Raw genomic sequence first — 20,449 nt, forward strand, 5'->3', positions numbered from 1 at the left:
AAATACCTAAATGTAAATCTGGTCTAAATACATAGGATCCAAGCAATACTGTAAGAGGCTATTCTCCTTTTCAGGCTTCTGGCCATTGTGAAAGAAGGCATCTTCAAAACTCTAATCTGACTGGATTCTGTTACTAGTTTCTAAGACAATTTATTGATGAGCTTCCTACCACATCAGGGATAACTTTATAATTTATAAGGTATCAGATGGAAAGGCGAGGTCTCCAAGCAGCTATGATCTTAAGGAATTGAGATGGGAATGAAGCCTTCTCAGAGTGCATCCAAAAATCTTCAGAAAATTCTGCCAAATTTCCCTCCTTGAAATGCTTTCCTATTTAAAAACAACAACAACCAATCCCACCCCACCTCCCCTCAAAAAAAAAACAAACAAAAAAACACACCAGAGAAACAAAATCTCTCTTCTCAATAGGTCATTTTTTCTATGATCAGCTTTTCTGAATGTAGCTCTGGAGGTACTTGTCTCTTCCAAGCACAGCTATGTTGAGTAATTGAAATTTTTTGTGTTCGGTGGTTTGAATACCTTTCTGACTGTCACCCAGATTTTTGAGTACTATACTCGTGTCCCTTAAAAATGCAGGGGACGTTACACCTCTGAAAATTAGAGTTTCAGATCCAACACATTCTGTTTTAAAGCTGCTGAAGCAAGCTGATAGGAAACAGAATCACAAAATTACAGAATCACATTAAGGTTGAGGTTGGAAGAGACATTTGGAGGTCATCTGGTCCAACCCCCCTGTTTAAGCAGGGTCACCTAGAGCAGGTTTCCCAGACCTGTGTCCATACAGCTTTGGAGTATGTATGGATGGAGACATATGGGCTTATGACCCACTTATGTCAGCAATTTCGCTGAAACTGCAGCAAAGTGCATTTTTTGCTGTCACAAACACTAACTTCCCGTTTTCCTGGAATTGTGCATGACAGAACTTGCACTCAGAGGTGGCAATCCTACTCTCTGCATAAGGACTACATGTTATGGCATTTCCAACATTAAAAAACAAACGTACAAGCCTCAGAGATTCAAATTTGAACCTGTATCCTGACAACTGCGATATCCTAACTGGTAGGTAATAAAGCTTTCTGAGAGGTGGTATTCTCAGTGGTAGCTGTACAGCTTAAATAGGCCGATGCATGACAACGAATGTGAACTTCTGCCTAATGGCTAGGGTAAAAATCTGGAAATGTGAAGTTCTAACAAATGCTGAAATTACAAAAATAAATCATAGAATCACAGAATCATAGAATGGTTTGAGTTGGAAAGGACCTTAAAGATCACCTAATTTCAACCCCCTGCCATGGTCAGGGACACCTCCCACCAGACCAGGTTGCTCAAAGCCCCATCCAGCCTGGCCTTGAACACCTCCAGGGATGGGGCTTCCACAGCTTCTCTGGGCAACTGTTGCCTTTGCCAGTGCCTCACCACCCTCTGAGTGAAGGATTCTTCCTTACATCTAATCTAACTTTACCCTCTTTTAGTTTAAAGCCGTTGCCTTTTGTCCTATCACTACACTCCCTGAGAACGAGTCACACCCCAGCTTTTCTGTAGGCCCCCTTTAGGTACTGGAAGGCTGCAATGAGGTCTCCCCAGAGCCTTCTCTTTTCCACGGTGAACAACCCCAACTCCCTCAGCCTGTCTTCATAGGAGTGGTGCTCCAGCCCTCTGAACATCCCTGTGACCTTCCTCTGGGCTTGCTCTAATACTTCCATGTCCTTCATGTGCTGGGGGCCCCGGAGCTGAATGCAGGACTGGAGGTGAAGTCTCACAAGAGCAGAGCAGAGGGGGACAATCACCTCCCTCGACCCGCTGGCAACACTGCTTTTAATGCAGCCCAGAATGCAGTTGGCTTTCTGGGCTGCAAGCACACACTGCTGGCTCATGTTGATGTTCTTACCAACCAGCACTCCCAGGTCCTTCTCAGGGCTGTTCTCAATCCATTCTCTACCCAGCCTGCATTTGTGCTTGGGATTGCTGCAATCTACATGCAGGACCTTGCTCTTGGCCTCGTAAAACTTCGAGAGGTTTGCACAGGCCTAACTCTGAAGCCTGTCCAGGTCCCTCTGGATGGCATCTCTTCCCTCCAGTGTGTTGACCGCACCACACAGCTCGATGTCACTGGCAAACTTGCTGAGGGTGCACTCAATCCCACTGTTCACATCACCAGCAAAGATGTGAAATGGCACCAGAGTCCCAGTACCAACCCCTGAGGAACACTACTCGTGAAATCATATTTCATACTCAAAGAGTGAGATTATGACTTAAACCATCCCTCTCTTCTCTTGGTGCCAGATGTTACTATGTTAGAAAGTTACTTATTTTTGTATTTTTTGCTTTCACTCCTGAATTTGCACTCTCTTCTGCTGGTTCAGTGAAAATGCCATGCACATACTGACCTACCAAAGGCAAGACTAATGAAGGACCGTCTCAGCTTTGTAAATACGACATTACTCTGTAGATAACAGGACTAAAACTCCATCTGGAAGAGGACCCTATTACATACTCTAGACATATTGAATTGAAGAAAAAGTGAGATTGCCGTCATTGTTCTCTGATGATATTTGGTATGTGGTCCAATGTCATGGCCAGCACCTGTAAGGGGAAAGAGGTCTGCCTCATTTAGTCTAGATAGGATGGCAAGGAATACGCTCAGCTCCTCAGCAATGTCAAGATTCAAGTTGGAGCCTGTGCAGAAGCACATCTTTAGACACAGTGGATTTTTGTTGGTGGAAACAGACAGCCCTATTGTGTGGCCATTTGTGGAGGCCAGGTGACCCCAGCCAAGGGAAAATTGGAGCACTATTTTTAGAATTGGTGTAAGGCAACTGAACAAGCTACCTAAAATAATCCACCACATATTTTTACAGCATATAAATGTTGCTGGGGTGTTTCTTGAGGCCAACGACAGAATTAAGCCACCTAGCAGTCACTGTACCATTGCAGAGTCAAGAGAAGCAGCCATGTTCCTTGCCCTGAAGTTTATACAGTGACAGCTTTAGTCAGATGTGGGGATACCAGACAGTGCTTGATAACCACCCACGCTCTTAGCTGTTATAGTGCTCTACATCTAAGTATCCCTGTCCCAGCTGGAATTCCAAAATCAGCACTTAGATGCTTTGTAAGTGTTATGGTGAATGTGACTTGCCTCTAACCTAATGATAAGGTGAAAATTGTGAATCCTTGTCTCCATCCTGTAACAGTTCACTCAGTTGCATAACACATTCTTTGTAACATGGACAGGTATTCCAGCCTCCCCGGAAGGTGTTTTGGCATGTGTGTGTGCTATTTTTGTTTTATTAATTATTTTGTTTTGTTTTGTTTTGTTTTGTTTTTTATAAGTCAGGCAAGCAATAATGACAACAGCCATGATTTTATTTAAAATCCTTCTGGAGTCGACCTTTCCACAGGGCTCATAAGAAACTACCCTGAAGAGATGATGAGGCACAGAAGAGTGTAGGTCAGGCATAGGTGCACGCTGATGCCTGTGGAACACGCCCTCAGGACAACTCAGTCACATTACATGACTGAGTTCAGTATGGGTGCTGCAATAGGGAATTGCTGTTGCAAAAAGCTGCTGCTTATAAGGCTTGCAAAGTAGTTTCTGTAGGCCAGGGTGTGAATCATTCACTGAGAATGAGACCACTGTAGGTTTTTTCTAATTGTAAGAAAATAGGCATGCCTCTAGTAAAAGGATGGACAATTTGATTTCTGTAATTTTCTGTCACCTTAGTGCAGTCATATATCAGACTAACTTATCATGTGATACCCTTATTTCACACCAAAAATCAGCTCACTGGGGCAGAAATACTGAATGCAATCTTCAAAAGTAACAGAGGCTGGAAAGAGTCTGGTCTTTCCAGATGTGGCTCCATGTTTTTCCATTTGTTCTGATCAACTTTTGTCACACTTCAAGTTTGCTCCATAAATAACAACAGCAAAGACAACCAAAATCAGCCGTATATTTATCATCTTGTTTGCATGAGTCTGTGTACCTGGAATTTTGCCAGTGCTGTATGTTCGCATCTGCTGGTTATGAAGTATATTGTGTTCAAGCAGACAATGCAAGATGGTGTTTGTATGTCATACACATGACATACATGCAGAGCCTGATGAATGTCTTACTTGTGTAGTCTACCAGGGAACAATGTTTTTTTTTTCTTTTTTTTTTTTTTTTCTTTTTTTTTTTTCTTTTTTCTTTTTTCTTTTTTTTGTTTATTTGTTTTCTTTCAAAGTGGATAAAATTTGAGACCCTCCCTCCAAAATCCTCACAAAAACCTTCTCCAACATAAAACAGTATGTGGTCTGATCACAAATTCACTCCTTGCAGTTACACTCGCATGATGGGTGGTGTTTTCAAGGAGGACATATATGCTAAGGCCAACTCAGAGATGAAGAAAGCAATTTCCCTAGCATTCCTGGTCCATTTCCTGAATGAGTTTGATAAAGATACATGTGAATAGAACCATCCAGCTCTTCTTCCTGACCTCTATTCTCCTTTATTATTGACTTACATAAAGAAGTTATAATTAGGCCTCTGAACTGTTGCACAGTCAGACTTTAAAACAACACCCATTCTAACACCATGATCAGACCTATTTAAACTGGAAAACTGTTTATGAATCCATAATGAAAAATAGACCACTTTCATCATGAAGCAGAATTTGATGTTTTGTCCACTGCAGGTAATTGTGTTACAGTCAGATAGGCAGCTCTGATGAAAGGGAAATATACTTTAAAAAATAAATAAATAAAAAAGGAAAGGAAGAAGGTGTCTACATCTATGTGTAGATGTAGAGCTTAGTGATATGGTTTAGTGAAGGGTTGGTTAGTGTTAGGTCAGAGGTTGGACTAGGTGATCTTGAAGGTCTCTTCCAACCTAGACAATTCTGTGATTCTGTGAAGGCCAGCGTTAATTTGAAGTCATAGTCACTCAGCTACCACTTTGATGGGGGAGAAGAGAGAAGCACGTTCAGTTGCAACTGTTCATTTTGCACAGTTTGTGATCTTGTCTCGCACTTGTCTGCCAGCTCCATGTGTTAGAACATTTTATGATTTCTCCACTGCTATTTCTAAGGGTTCGATGTGTCCTAGATTGACAAGGGCGGGTAGACTGTGATTAGAGATGTTCCCTGGGAGATTAGATAATAATGCTCTGCATGGAGTCAGCAATATTTATAGAAGTCCAGACAGTTTATAGAAGAGTATCACTCACTAAATGACAGCTTTAGGATTTCCTAACCCTTCAAAGAAAAGCCCTGCAAGCAACAGCTGTGTCAAATCAAATATCACAGAAACAAGCAGCGATGAAAGTGCAGGCAGTGGCTTTATTGAAAAATTCCCATGGACCCTCTAACATCAGCCACCTCCTCTTCCAAAGCACAGCATCTCACACAGACAGCATCTGGTGGCGGCTCTTTGCATTGACTGATATATTTTTAATCTACTTTGCAACTGGAAGCTGTGGTGCTGCCCTGCTTCCTCTTTCAGTATGACGGTGAAGGGATGAAGGGCAGCTGTGCTGCCTGGATGTCACTGGTGGTTTGCTCAGGCAGAGCTCAGTGCTGACGCGGTGTAGCAATGTTGCTCCTAATCCCAGAAGAGAGTCAGTTATGATCAGCACTGCACCATATGAAACAATACAAAGATATCCTCAGGACCTTTTGAAAAAGACAGTATATATAAGCACTGTTTTTATAACATTGCATTGTGTGCGGCATCATGTATGTGTATGACAAGAAGCAATCACTGCTGTTTTGAGCTCATACCCTAAAACAGAGAAGTAATACATGGAGACAATATGTATTAAAAAAGTGTCTAGAGCAGACAGGTGGATATTAATACTTTTTTCCTGAGGGGCAGGTTTTAATGAGTCTCGTAACATCATTCAGCATTCAAGGACCTGGAAAGTTTACTGCACAGCCTTACTGACCACCTTCTATCAGTGAAGCCCCAAGATCAAAAGAAAAAGAATGTGTGGCTTGATACCAGTAGAATCCTTGGACCAGGGCTAATGCAGACAGAAGAAGATTACAAGAGGTGTCTCTGAGAGGCATGACAGACATATCAAGGCTGACAGGTCACAGAAAGCAGAACTAGTCTCTCTCCTGAATGCCGATCTACTAGACCATAACCAGCTAAAGGCCAGCCCAAAGGCTCAACTCACTCCAAAACATGAAGGCTTAGAGTGATATGGAAGGACTCCACATTCAGGGTACATCAGTGGAAGACGCAGAATCCATGACTAACCAAGACTCCTCTTTGCTGACCATGTGCCACCCAAAATGTGGAGGAAAAAGCAGGCAAATGTAAGGATGTCTCTCTTACCCTGCTCCACAGCTGGCCTTCTACCACGTACCTAAGCAGGGAAGAGACCATGGAACTGGAGTGCCCTTTCCAAATGGAAGGAGCAAGGACAGCCAAAGAGCTCATTTTGCATGACTGTGTAGCAGCAGAATACTTTTTGTAATTACTCAAAGGACAGACAAGAACTTCCTCTTCCCTCTGCCTCAATTCTTCTTCAACTAGCTTACTAGAAATTAATACAGGAAGAACATAAGACTATTTAATGGGATGATCACATGACATTGCAGGTGGTGCAGGATGTTGTAATTTGGACAATGCATTTCTTAAACACTTTATTAATTGTATTTCTTCAAAAAGTCCTCTATAAATAGTTTAATTACATTAATTTCAGATGCCACTCTTAAGAAATATATTCCTTGAATCTAAATCAAAATTGAAAGACCTCTAGATACTTGCACTGAGCATTTTTTTACATTGTTTTTGAGCCATGAATAAACATGCCCAGAGAAGAAAAATAGATATATTGAAGAAATGAGAAACAACAGTGTGTGTGTGTGTGTGTGCGTGAAAGGTGGCTTGAAAACAATCATCCCCACTCATAACATCTTCCTGGAGAAGGTTTGAAAGGGTAGCATTTTGCAGATCAACTTAAAGGAGGGTGGTAAACATATTTTCCTCCTACTCTGCAGAAATGCATCAGATTCTCCTAAATGCTATGACTAGTAACAGAAATCATACCCAGACAGCATTTGGAAACTGAGGTATTTTAAATAATTTTAGAGACATAAGCAGCCATTCAGCAAATGAAAAAAAATAGATATAATATGCAGTAATCCCCAAATGAGTAAAATGTCCCTGGTGTGACTTCTTAAATATCACGTTCTGCTCTGCATTTCCTAATGTTCTCTCTCTCTGGAAAAGAACTCATCACTTTACAAGAGTGTGGGGGAAGAAATATAACAAATTAGGGCCTGATCATGAAAACTCTGGTGTGGCTTATCACCGACATGAGCAATTCCACCCATCGACCGAAATTCCGTTGTATCGTTACACTCCCTTTTCTCTTCCATGAGAGGTGGAGTTAATACCTGAAAAGCCAGGTGTCCCATTCCTTTGGATTTCAGGTTAGGGTTTTATCATGAGGAACAGTTGGAAGAGAATAGGATGGAGGAATCACCTATAGTAAAGGTGGCCAGAAGAAATACTCTTTGTTTTTACTCTAGCTTCACAGAGGTTCCCTGAGGACATGAACACAAAATGAGTACTATGTTGTACATCACCATATTGTTCCCATTACCATGCGTAACAAGCTGTTTTCAGGACTTGTGATTCAGGTGCCTGTTTTCACTTTATAAACACAGTATAATATATATATATATATAATATATATATAATATATATATATATATATATATATATATAATATATATATATATAACCTAAAGGACAAGAAAGCCACAGGTAGTACAGATTCCCGCTTTACAAGGCAGCCAGAGTACCCTATATAGGGTACTCTGAAGTTATGATTATCAGATGATGTCTGCATGACCTCGACCTCCATACTAGGACCTTGAGTTTCCAAATGTTTTCCAAGCTCACAATCTAACAGGTAACAGGATAAAACTAGCCTTGCTGAAATCTCTCCATTTCTTGATTCAGAGATGGCTTCTGTCTGAATAGGGGTGAGCTGGGCTGGTGGGACTGTTGATGTGAAGAGACCTAATTATGCTCTTAAGCAATATGCAGGATCCAGTTCTTGATTTTTGTTGAGTAAATCTCTATTTCCATCTAGTTATCTAATCCTTGTAAAGTTCCCAGGTAAATGGAAATAACAGATCATTCCCACATGAAAATCCATTTTTATTTCTCAGAGGATTTTGCAAGCACTGCACAGCTATCTAGGTTAAAGGAAGACAGACTGAAAAATCTTCACCTTTCAGAAAGAAAAATAGAAAACAGGAAAAAAAAATCTAATCTTGTGGGATACTGAGATGATTTTCATTCTGAGGAATACTTATGTTAGTGTAATAATTAGTGTAATAACAACAGCACAATTAATAATTATGTTATATGATAACAACAACATATGAATAATGTGTTACTAGACTCTGGGCGTTGTGTCTAGCTACTGAAATATATCTGTCTGTGTGATAAATGTCAGCTCCAGTTCATAAGAAGGAAAAGCCTTTTTTTCTGTCAATGTGTTATACTTTCAGTAATATAAATCTTTGATAAGTGTTTATTTTTTTTTTTCATTCTGAGACCAAAATACAAAATCCATATACTACTTGTCATGCAAAACAAATAATCCATACCAAGCCAAGCAAAATATTTTGTATTTAGTTAATAGCCACTTTAGCTTTGTCTTCAGTCATTTTCACTTTGATCAAAACAGTACCTTCTGAAATGTTCTTTACTAATAATAGACAGTGAAATATCTAAAACTGGGTCATATGTCTGCTCCAGCAAAAAATACCCTACATCTCAGAAGCCATACATTTGCCATTCAAAAAAGCTTTATTAAAGGATGTTTCAAGGACTCAAATGAATCTAATTGCCCAAGAGAGATAGGAAGCTAAGTAACAAGCAGTCCTGTCATAGACAACCATCAGTCCTAGACATTGCCTTCCCGATGACTGAAGAGCTAATGACGCTAGACTCTTAGGAAATTCACAGCCTGCAAACTTGATTAGGTAAGACAGCAAGTCTAATCTGCATTTAATGAATAATTCAGAAATAACTTTAAGAGCCCAAATTTAAGGGAGAGGGGTTTTGATAGAAATAGGTATGTACTCTACATACATACATCTTGTGACCTAGATCATTATGGGTATCTAAAAAAGTTACTATGCTTCTTTCATCCTGTCTCAAAACCTGTTTTCTGCCTGTTCTGTCAGGTAAGGAAATCTAGCACTTTGTAAAAACTTATGCTACCATGTCAGCCAAGGCTAGAAAATAATCAGAGAAAAAGAAAAACTGACTAAACATGTTATTTCTGCAGTGCAGTGTAGGCAGACAAATATTTATGCCATTGGCACCCCAGTGTTATTAGTAATGCATTATTAGTAAGTGTTCACAGTGATATCTGCAAATCAATAAAGCAATTTTGACCTACCTTGGTCTGAACACCCCAAATAAAGAGTACTAACAACATACAAGTAAATGCAAAGAAAGTGATCTCACCAACCAGAAAGAGAGGTTTAAGACCTTATCTTCTTTTTAATCCCATCAGTATTTTCTCTTAAGACAAGGAAAAATAACAATTTCCTCTTGAGATGTTTTTAGATATATTATTTTTAAGCTGGAAATAATTTGTGAATGTTGGCAGCATTGCAAAACATCATGAATGGAGAACTATACTGACACACACAACCTGCAGTGACACCATCAAAGCATCAGTCCCTCTTGCCCAGCACCTTCCTTTTGATTTATCAGGAAAAATTCTGAGGCATATTTAAAGCTGACAATATGCTAAGATTCCAGCAGGGAAAATAATTGTTTGTGAGACAGATAATTGTCACCCACACTTTTCACACCTTTCTCAATACCTTAGTTCTTTTTCCCTCTGTCACTGAGATTCATGTGCAAAATTCATACAGCAACAACCACTGACACTTTCCTCCCTGTACCTTACTTCAAATCTCATACAACACGCACTTTCCCAACTCCTACAGGCTCTTACCACTTATCTCTTATCCTCTGCTATGACCCCTGTAAAATCTACCTCTCAATATACATTCCCATCTCATGTTCCCCATATCAAAAATACAGAGCCTGGGATAAACTGGATGCTATGATACAGCCCTTGCACTATTCATGACAGGAAAAAAAATAAAATAAAATAAAAGCTACTGCCAAAAAACTATTGCCAAAAGCAATAGAGAAGCAAACCACAGCAGAGCAGTTGAGGGACAACAACTTGCTTCCATGTCATGGTTAGGAGACTGACTCCCCTGTCTATCGTGCTGTCCTTTTTCATGTAACTGAGTTGCTTTAGTTCTCTGGACAGCAGTGTGTACAAAATCAAACACTTTGTAGAATCACAGAAGCATAGAACGGTTTAAGTTGGAAGGGACTTTAAAGATCATCTGATTCCAATCCCCCTGCCATGGGCAGGGACATCGCTCCATAGACCAGGTTTTGTAATAGCAAGCACAGAAATAAAAGTGATTTTCAAAGCTGCACAATCAGAAATAAAACCCAAGGCTCATACATTAACTATGACACTATTTTTACTTTCCAGCAGTCAGAAATGAGACACTGATTGCAAGAGCAACAGAGCCCTGCTGGAGAGAATGAGGGCTCTTGGCCCTTTGAAACTGTTGAGGGAATCTGGGTTAGAGCCAGGTGTTCATGTTAAAGTCAGCTTTGCAGCACAGAGCTTTCCTCCTGCACACTGCTGTACCTACCACCAGCCCTGTGAATACCATGACTCAAGATCTCTGCAGGCTTAGAAGGTTGAAAATATCCTCAGCGGCTTCAGTTCTTGCACGTAAACCTACTGCAACAAACCCAGTCTGGATACACAGTTGACGAAAGTAGCACACTGCACAGTATTTCTATTATAAATTCTCAGTTCCAAAGAGCTGAAATTCAACTGTAATTAATCACTGCAGGGTGAAGGTAAGGAAGAGAGCATTCTGGAAAGGCAAGTGTTGTTTTCTTTCAGCAAATCTGAAAATACGGCATGTGTACGTGAGACACTGAACAGATTACTCCTGGGCCTTGAGATTATTTCATTTTCCACATTAATAAAAATAGATTTAACAACAAAAGCTGGAACACAATGAGGATTTGTTGCAATGGAATTTCACCAAATAAAAATCCTATGGACAAATTAGAGTCTCTCTACCTCCGTTCCCAGATGTCCATCAAGGGTCCTTTATTTAGTCTTTCCCTGGTTATGAGTTCAGTGGGATATTTTTGCACATGAAATCTGGGCTTTTTCTCATGATGATAAATGGCAGCAGTGCCACAAATTTCCTTCACAGAGAGACATTCATAGTGCTCTATAATTTAGGGTTTTAAAACACGGGCCAGAAAATGCATGCATCCTGAAGTCCATTTTATGGTTGTATTTCTGTGCTTGCTCTGAATCCTGCTGGTGTTCAGGCAGGAGCTGTGCTGTCAAGGATTTCTGTCAATATTTTTTTTTTTAGTGCTTTTTTCCAGCTACCCTCATTGTTCATCTAAGACCACCTAACTAAATCTCTTCCTACATCCACAGTGTCAAGAAGATACTCTGCAGCCAGTTCTAGTTTATTTTCCAAGGGGTTGACAGATGCTGGGACTGGGTTTCTGGTGGAGATTTACCTGAGATTTTGTGCATAGTTTTTCTGGATAGAGAAAAATTCTGAAAAGTTCACTGACAGAAAAATAGCCACAAGACAAAAGCAATCCAGATGGTGTAAGCACAGGGAACATTTGGTCTGTTGTATGGCACATAAAGAGCTACTGTGGAAGTTCACAGTCAGCTCTGTGAGTATTTACAGCGTGTATAGGTAGACCCTGGATCTGAAGCAGCAGGCCTCTGAAAAGTGGCACACACTGTGGACAACATGGAGTATGACTATGCACCAAGTCTTTTGTCACTGTTTATGTGCTGTTTATTTGGTTACATAATACTTGAAGTGTCATGAGTCATATTCATTATTCCTATTTTTGGTAAAGCACAAGCTTTTTGTCCAACAGATTCATAACACCCAATAAAAACTCAGTCATCCGTGTTTTATCTATTCAAACTGAATGTATTGTTTTAGGTGGGACTCTGACAGTGTCAATCCTAATACTTTATTATCATCTACAGAACTGTATTGAAAGGTTGATGTTTATAAGCTTTAAAAAGATGTTATGGAGCATCTTATCTCTCTCTTTTTTATTTTATTTTATTTTATTTTATTTTATTTTATTTTATTTTATTTTATTTTATTTTATTTTATTTTATTTTATTATTTTATTTCAGTTTAATGTTCCACACCTCTGCTTATTATTGGCTAGGCCATGGTTTTATCAGCTCACCGAAAGTAAAATAATGACAAACATTATAGAGAAACAAATAAAAATGTTTAATGTATCAGTTACACAATAGCAGCTCTTGAATTTACCACTCCAAATAAAAAGGAACTAACTGAAGTAAAAGATAGCAATAACTGCCAGGAAGATAACAGACAGGAAATTATTTACTCTGAGATTATTCTTTTTGTTGATGAAGATAAAACTTTATCAGTGTTCTGAAAAACTCAGGAGACTAACTTTCCATGGTTCCTCAGTACTTGATGGTATTTGTCCCAGAAATCAAGAATAAAACTACAAAGGAGCTTATCACACTATCAGCTTTTGAGAGTTCTCCATTGACTTCAGTAGGAAATCTAAAAACAGATAGTGTTACATTGCTTAGTGTGTTAAACTGATAGCAAAATAGGTGATCTATCACTGAAAATAAATGATCTATCGTTGGAAGTAAATAACTTTTTTTTCCATACTATTTGTCCTTATCTTTTAGAAAATGTATGGGCTGCAGTAACTGCTGCCTGGGGTTTGATAAGGAGCAATGGAGTCTTGTAGCAATTACTGAAAGTTACTAACTTAAACCCAATTAAAATAGATAAAAAAGGATAAAATAGGCACCAGACAACATTTTTTTTTCCTCATCTTACTGTTCTGCAGGTCCTTCTTCATCACTGTAGACTAATTTCCACAGTCTTACTCAACATTAATTCAAATTTTCTGGTGACAGTTCCTGAGGTGGGACAAGGATTGAGATTCTAATTCAGTAATCCATTACACTATATAGACTTGTGCCTTGAATGAGCATGGAGAGAGGTTTAGCTCCTGCTTTCTTGAGGCAAACATAAAATCTATTTCTCACAATACCCTTTCTCCCTGGAATCCTATTCAAAATTGATGGCTGGTGAAGCTTTCCAAGGTAGTGTCTTCTACTAGTACTACACAAACTTAACAGCAGGTTTCAGGTTTCCATTTGAATGTAACAAAAAGTTGTGGTGGGAGTAAATTACTCTCTGTAAAAATGAACATGATGAGGCATGCGAGGGCTTTTAAAAGGGCTTTGAATCATTTTAGTCATCTTCACACTTTCCCCACTGTTTGGCAAATGGTACAAGACGTCTCTCGTTTTTAAAGGTCTGTTCCAGGCTGCCTGATGCTGCTTGTGATTCAGCCTCCTTTTTGCACAGCCAGGATTTTTTTTTTTTTTTTTTTTGCAACCTACACACCAGGAAGGCTGTGAAACAATTTCAGTTCACTGAGTCCTGAAGTTGAGTGGCAATTTTCAAAAATGTGTCACTGAAAATCATTAAAAATCTCAGGTATGTTGTCAAGGATTTACTTGATTTTGCTACAAACAAATTAATACAAAGTCAGCCAGCTTGTATTTGCCTTTATTTCTCTCTGTTTATCATCCATATGTGGCAGCAGTGAGAACTAGAGCTAGAACCAGCAGCTCTAGAAACCACAACCATCAGGCTATGACCTAACTGACAGTATCTTAAAGTATAGCTACTTACAGTAACAAAGTATATTAACATAGCAAACTTCATCTATAGACTACTTTTCCTCTGGCTTTTTTTTTTTTTTTTTTTTTTTCCCCACACATAAATCTGCCAAACACAAACTGTTACCCAGGCCCTAAATATATGCTTTTCTTTTATCAGTCCAGGCATCTGCTCTGTAATGGTCATAATGCTTCCATCTGTTTTCTGGCAAGAAAAAGGGATGTTCTTTAATGCTCCATACAAACTGGATGCTCTGATCATAGGCATAATAAATGAATATAAAACATCTGGGACAATTTTGGTCCAGGTATAGACAAAAGCATCACTCAATGGCTTGCAATACATTTAGCCACAAAAATATTCTGAAAGTACCTATTAGTCTAATTATGCTAATAGTCCATTTTATTTTTGCCAGATGGAGGTTCAGACATGCAATATTTTCTGAAGCTAGCATGGGATATGCTGGCATAGAGACCAAGACACTAGCTTCATGGTTCATCGAAATAGAAAACTTCTGCCAGCTACAGGAGTGAGAGAGAGCTGCGGTGTTTTAATTATGTGTTTTAATCATATTCAGAATGAAACAGAATTGCTACTGCAGTTTTAAAGAGAATAACACAGCATTATATCCATTTACGAAAACTGACAATTACTGGATACCTACATTTCATGCTACTGTCAATGCAACTTTTCTTCTTTGACTTAGCACATAATGGAAGCTATTCATACCTATACTGTCTATAGTAGCTCACTTACTCATCACAAGTAAATCAGCAAAAAATAACTACTTCTGAAAATTGAATAGTCATGGAATGAATGGATCACTACAGATTTCAGCTCGAAGGGGCATTAATTAATGGCCAGTTTTCCTAGTGTTGCTCATTATATTTGTTTTCTAAATTCCTAATATATTGGATGTTCATATGTTTAAGATGTTTTGAAATTGTGTCATATGTCTTTACATCAAGATTTCCACTTTTGGAGTCCCTCAATTCCCAGTCTGGAGTTTTAGCTATGTTTTTTATTCATGTCAGATAGCCTGTTATCTACTTTAGGCAGTCTCTATACAAACACCAGCTTCCCATTCAATCAAGTTAACAGCTTTTGTCCTGTTTTGAAATTTAGAGCATTTACATTCTAAAGACAGATATGCCTTCTATCCTGAGGTAATCTTCCAGTGAACAGACCCTCTACATCCATTATCCTTGTGGAATGGAGAGCAATGAAAGGGAAGTTATTTGCATTCTGGAGGATTTTGTCCTGTCTGATTCCACCTGAGCTTCTCATACATGCAGTAAGGGCCATCTCTTGCCATTGACTATCAAGCAGAACAGATGTCAGATGTCAGACAACTCTTGTTTCAGAACTGATCACACGATATAAACCAAACTAATCTCTAACCCTGATCTTGAACCAAGACTGTATTTTGACATGGTCCAAACTCATTGATATTGCTCTGATCTGTGAGACTGGACAAAACATTCTAGGGGAGAAAGAGGAAAATAAACAAGTAAACAAACAAACAAATGACTGTATACTTCCATTTCACTCACTTGACACACAGTTAATTCAACACTTAAACTCCAACGGTCCCAAACAGCTCCAAGTTTTGTCACACAATAATGAGTCCCTCTGGGAAATGTAATGACCAGAGACTGTAAAGCATGGCAAGATTCCAGGCATGATAATTCCTCAGGCATGGCCACAGTGGCTCCTAGTCAGAGAGAAAACCTGTGACTGGGTGGGAGAGGGATAATTTTGCCAGCTCTCTGCTGAGAATTCCCTCATGGCAAGGGATTTCCCAGAGATCTGATGGCTCTCTATTGGGGCCCCTGAGGACAGAAAATAAAGGGGGTGGCACAACCATGGACATGTCTTTGCAGGGATTTTTGTTGGAGAAAGGTCTGTCATGCTTTGCAGGTTTTACTCATTAATGATATGAACATTAATAGGGGTTGATGCCCAGCCATGCAAAAGCTTGTGCTTAAAACAAAGGGGAAAATCTTTCTCCTCCACACAAAGAGGAATTCTATCAGATCAATGTTACTTCATGAATCAGGGCCCACAAGTTATATGAACGAAAACATTTTCATTAAATGAACATCTGCTGGTGTTGTACTCATGCAGCATTAGGTTTCAAGACAGCCTTTCAACATATCTTATGGGCTGACTGTTTCCTGGAAAAAAAAATAAAAATGGTTCTTGCTTAAAACTTTCTGTAAGAACAAGGAAAGCTACTTCTCTTCTCTTGGAGGACATCAAATATTTATTGAAATCTTCATTTATTTAGTCATGTACAGTGAACCACATACAGGAGAGCTTAGTTGCTGGTTTGACCTTGACTATTTAATGAGATATATAATGATGCTATTGCAGCAAACAGAGCTCGGCAGGACAAATGCAAGCAGCCACTGCACTAAGGTCTCTTGTCTTCTACAAAAGCAACAGTGGGGAATAAGCGGTAATATCAGATGAAGGATACAAGTCTCAGCACATCGAATTAATATATGGTGGCACCATATACCAGATGCCAAAGGAGAACTAATGCTATTTGCTGGCCTATTTTAAGCCATAATTCTTTCTGTTGTGTAAGAGAGCTCTGGGCTGTACTGTAGGGAGCCTGCAAGCTGTATGGCAGCTGGTAGCAGCAAATTTGGCATTACTCAAAATAAAAGGTATTCAGCTAACTTCTTTTCTGCCTTTGATATTATTTACATCTGTACACAGTGAACGTAACACACATACAAAACAGCCATTTTGAGTTGCATTTTTCTAGCAGAGGTAAATGTTTATCTAAGGGATCTAAGCAATGAAGGAAAAAAAGCCCTTTCCAAATGTCTTTCCAAAAGCAGCAGTGTTAGAGGGCCATTAAGCTTAACACCACATAAAACTGCAAAATGTAGCTCCTGCTGAAAAGACAGTCTTGTGCTGTGTCTGTAGCTCTTGGTCTAGGGAATACTGCAAGGAACTAAGTATAATTATGGTCTCTTGCATTTCTTTATTGTACTAAGGCACACTGTTTAGAGTACAAAAATAGAGACGGAGTGGGATGTTTCACTTACTTACTTCCTTTAAGCTTATATCTTCAGGAGGACTATTTTTCAGAGCCCCTTGTATGTCTTCATCCCAAATTTTTTTACCTGACCAGAGCTGAGGATGGCTGCCTGCCTTCCCAATTCCCTGCATGCTCAGGTCACTGCTAGGAGGGGACAATGCTGGGTAAGGCAGAGGTGCCGACAAGAGCAATGCCGTATTTCATACTCTCTAAAACACTTTTCAGATTTTGAGGTCTTTTAAAACAAATGAATTGTCACAAAGTAGTTAGCTCTAACAGCTCTTTGTATTCACCCATAAAGATGGCCTGTGTCATGTAGATATCTTGGAAGAATTGTATATGAATGAGGGATGTGGAGGCTGAAAGGTCAACTCCTTTATTGCTCAGGTCAAAGAGGCATTTTTGTGAATAGGAAAGGCTGGGTTAAAGAAAGTTCACAGACTGATATGGGGGAAGGAGACCAGTACCCCTGAGGGATGCACATGGGCTTAGTAGAAGCAATCAATAAAGGTTTCTGAGACAAAAACAAAGGTTCATTTTTAAGGGAAAAATAAATCAAACAAACAAAAAACCTCAGTAAACTCAGATTTAAAAAAGAATCCAACTAGGTAATCAAGAACATTCCTCTGTCTGAGGAACACTCTCAGCCGGAGGTAGGTTACTGAGGAGTGATGGAGAAGGTGAATTCACACCTGTCTCACCCAACCCCCCCCCGCCCCCCGCCGTGTGAACAACTTCACCCAATTGTTGGACTCTCCCCATCTCTCTGACCGCTCAGCCAGGCGCACTCTACTAAAAACATGTTTTTAATGCCCAGTAAGCACAGACAGTTTGCCTTCAAAGCAGAGTAGTAAACCAACCCGTGGGCCATGCCTAACCCATTGGAAGCTGGCAGATTTCCTAAAAGGATAAACCAAGGGCACCAGGTGTAGATTAAGACTATCAGCCTTGGGAATGCATTCGCTCTGCAGCCTCTCTGTGCAGACCTGCCTGCATCCTTTCCTGTTGAGCTGCTTCCCCAAGAAACGAGCTCCTTCTCTGTCACTCCCACAGCACATCACATAACACAGCGCCTTCCGCACCACAGTACCAGCTCAACTTTTCTCTCCAAATCTCTTAGTTCAGAATCCATCCGGAATCAAGCCCCACTGTACCCATCTCTGTGAGCAGCAGGTAGTTTATGGACACAATTACAGACAAGAGTTTACCCAAATCCCAGTATGACTGAATTACCTGAGAAGAGAGCTTTCCTCCAGGCCTATTCCTGGCAATGTATAGCTGTACCTACCTACTTTGGCGCTGGGAGATAGGGACAATTACAATCAAGGATCTAATACCTACTTAGTCCTTTTGAACATTTCTAAGAAACTCTTTTCATATATGGACTGTAATCTCTGATACACACTGGCAGTACCGAGGAGAGAAACCATGGCTTGTACATTCTTCTTCTTGCACAGCTTTGTAAACTAAGCCAGGCCATAGAGACATTTTTCTTCTTGGCCTGCACAGTTTCATGTCAACAACTTTTCAAGAAGACTTACAAGAGATATGTTATTTCTTCTGCAGTAGAGATTGGAAAAAAAAAAAAAAAGATTTCCATTATAAAGTAGACTTTTACAATGACTTTTAATCAGATTTTCCCCTGACATCCCCTTAGTACCTCAAGTTCATTCTCTCACCAGAATAATAACACTGCGGCCTCATCCTCACCTAGTGTTCACTGTGTATAGCTCCACAGGCATCTTACAAAAAACAAAATAAAATAAAATACTGTAATCATATCTGTCTATATTCAGTGGAATTTAGAAGTGCACTTAACAAGAAACTTAAATAAAGTTAAATTTTGCATTAAGTTGATCTAATTTATTTTTATAATTTAATTTTGATAAAGTTAAGTTTTACATTACTAAAATGTACTTTTTTTTTTTTTTTTGAGTTATTTTCCCTAAGAAGGAAAATCTTAGAAACTAGGTGGTATAGATTAGGATAAATAGATATTGGAGTACTAGCATAAACCTCATGAAGCAATTAAAAAGACAGTTTATTAAGACACCTATTGTGATGCAACTGCTAAGGACAAACGGTGCAAGAACACTAAAATGAGTTTCCCTAGTCATTTTAAGCCAAAGTTTCTGTACAATATGGGAATGTTCTGCTGGATTAGGTAGTCTCTCATGAGGTCTGTCTATAATACATATATTCACCTGGAAGAGTTCTGTTGTAGGTTTTTTGGTTGTCAGCCTAATGGCAGAGATTCTTTGGAGTGTAACAGCCTAGTAATAATCAACCCGATGGGCTTCATAGTGTATTATCCATTGCACAAACCACCCAGAAGACTCAAATCATAGCCAAAGAATGATATATTTCTTAAAGAAATATTTAGATATTGTATAGGTATATAATTCTTCAATATATATGTGCTTGGTATTGAGAGGTGTATTTCACTCCCCAGAAATGCAGAGACAGTTGCCACTTTTCCACTTTTTACACAGTTAAATGGTGGAAAGATGAAAATATATCTTTGGTAAAATTTGATGAAAAGACTAGCTTTCATTCTTGAGGAATACAGAAGGATCCCCCCCCCCCCCCAAAAAAAAAAAAAAAAAAAAAAAGGTTCAGGACTTGGACATTCTCCTTTTTCCTTTACAATACACAGAGATAAAGAAAACAGTTAGGCTTCATTGTAATAAAAATTACATCACTGTCTGGTTCTTGTGGATCAGACTACCACAAAAGTTTGAATTCTGGGGAAGAATGACATGGGGGATTCCAGCTGGCAATACACAAGAACTAGAGTCATTTTCTGTTTCTTCAGGTGAAGGTGCAGGGTTGTTAAACCTGTGCATTTCCAGGAATGCAAGGCCCTTAGAAGCTGCTCTCATGGGAGTGGCTAGAGAGAAACTCACAGATGCAGCTGTGCTCTACTAGCCTCTTTTCCCTTCTGCTCTGACATAAATCCAGAGACTTTCAGGAATTGGAATCGTGTTTTTTTTTTTTTTTTTTTTTTTTTTTTTTTTTTTTTTTTCCATTGACAGAGGAAAGAGGCCAGGAGACTGTGGCTTCTTTTCTGGAGACTTCCATGAAGTAGCTGGATTTTGTTCAGGACAGTAACTACCAGAAAATCACAGGATCTAGCCATTCAGCATAATTTACACCCACTCAGCAATGCATAAATTACGAAACATCTTACCTCATCCCTGAATATGACCTAACTTGCCCACACCCTTTGCACGTATCCCAACTGACTTCTTGGAGTCTCCCATAAAGTGGAGGAAGGGAAGGTTATACACCGACTTTTCCACAGGAGTACGACTATCACATGATTCAGCAAACCTAAAGAACATGTAGGGACATATCATATAATAAGCATGTATTTGTATATTTCCACAAGAACATCTCATCCTAGCTGATTCAGAATCTTTCTTTTGGGAGCTAAATACCTCGGCCCTATGCAGAATTAAAGAAAATTACAATTAGAGCAAAGCAATGAGTAGGTGCATTTCTGTTATTCTATAGCTAACTGAAAAATAAGTAGATTTTCTGCATTAAATTTCATTTGGAGAATAAA

This window comes from Anas acuta, chromosome 2 (genome assembly GCF_963932015.1).
Source record: "Anas acuta chromosome 2, bAnaAcu1.1, whole genome shotgun sequence".
Taxonomy (NCBI): domain Eukaryota; kingdom Metazoa; phylum Chordata; class Aves; order Anseriformes; family Anatidae; genus Anas; species Anas acuta.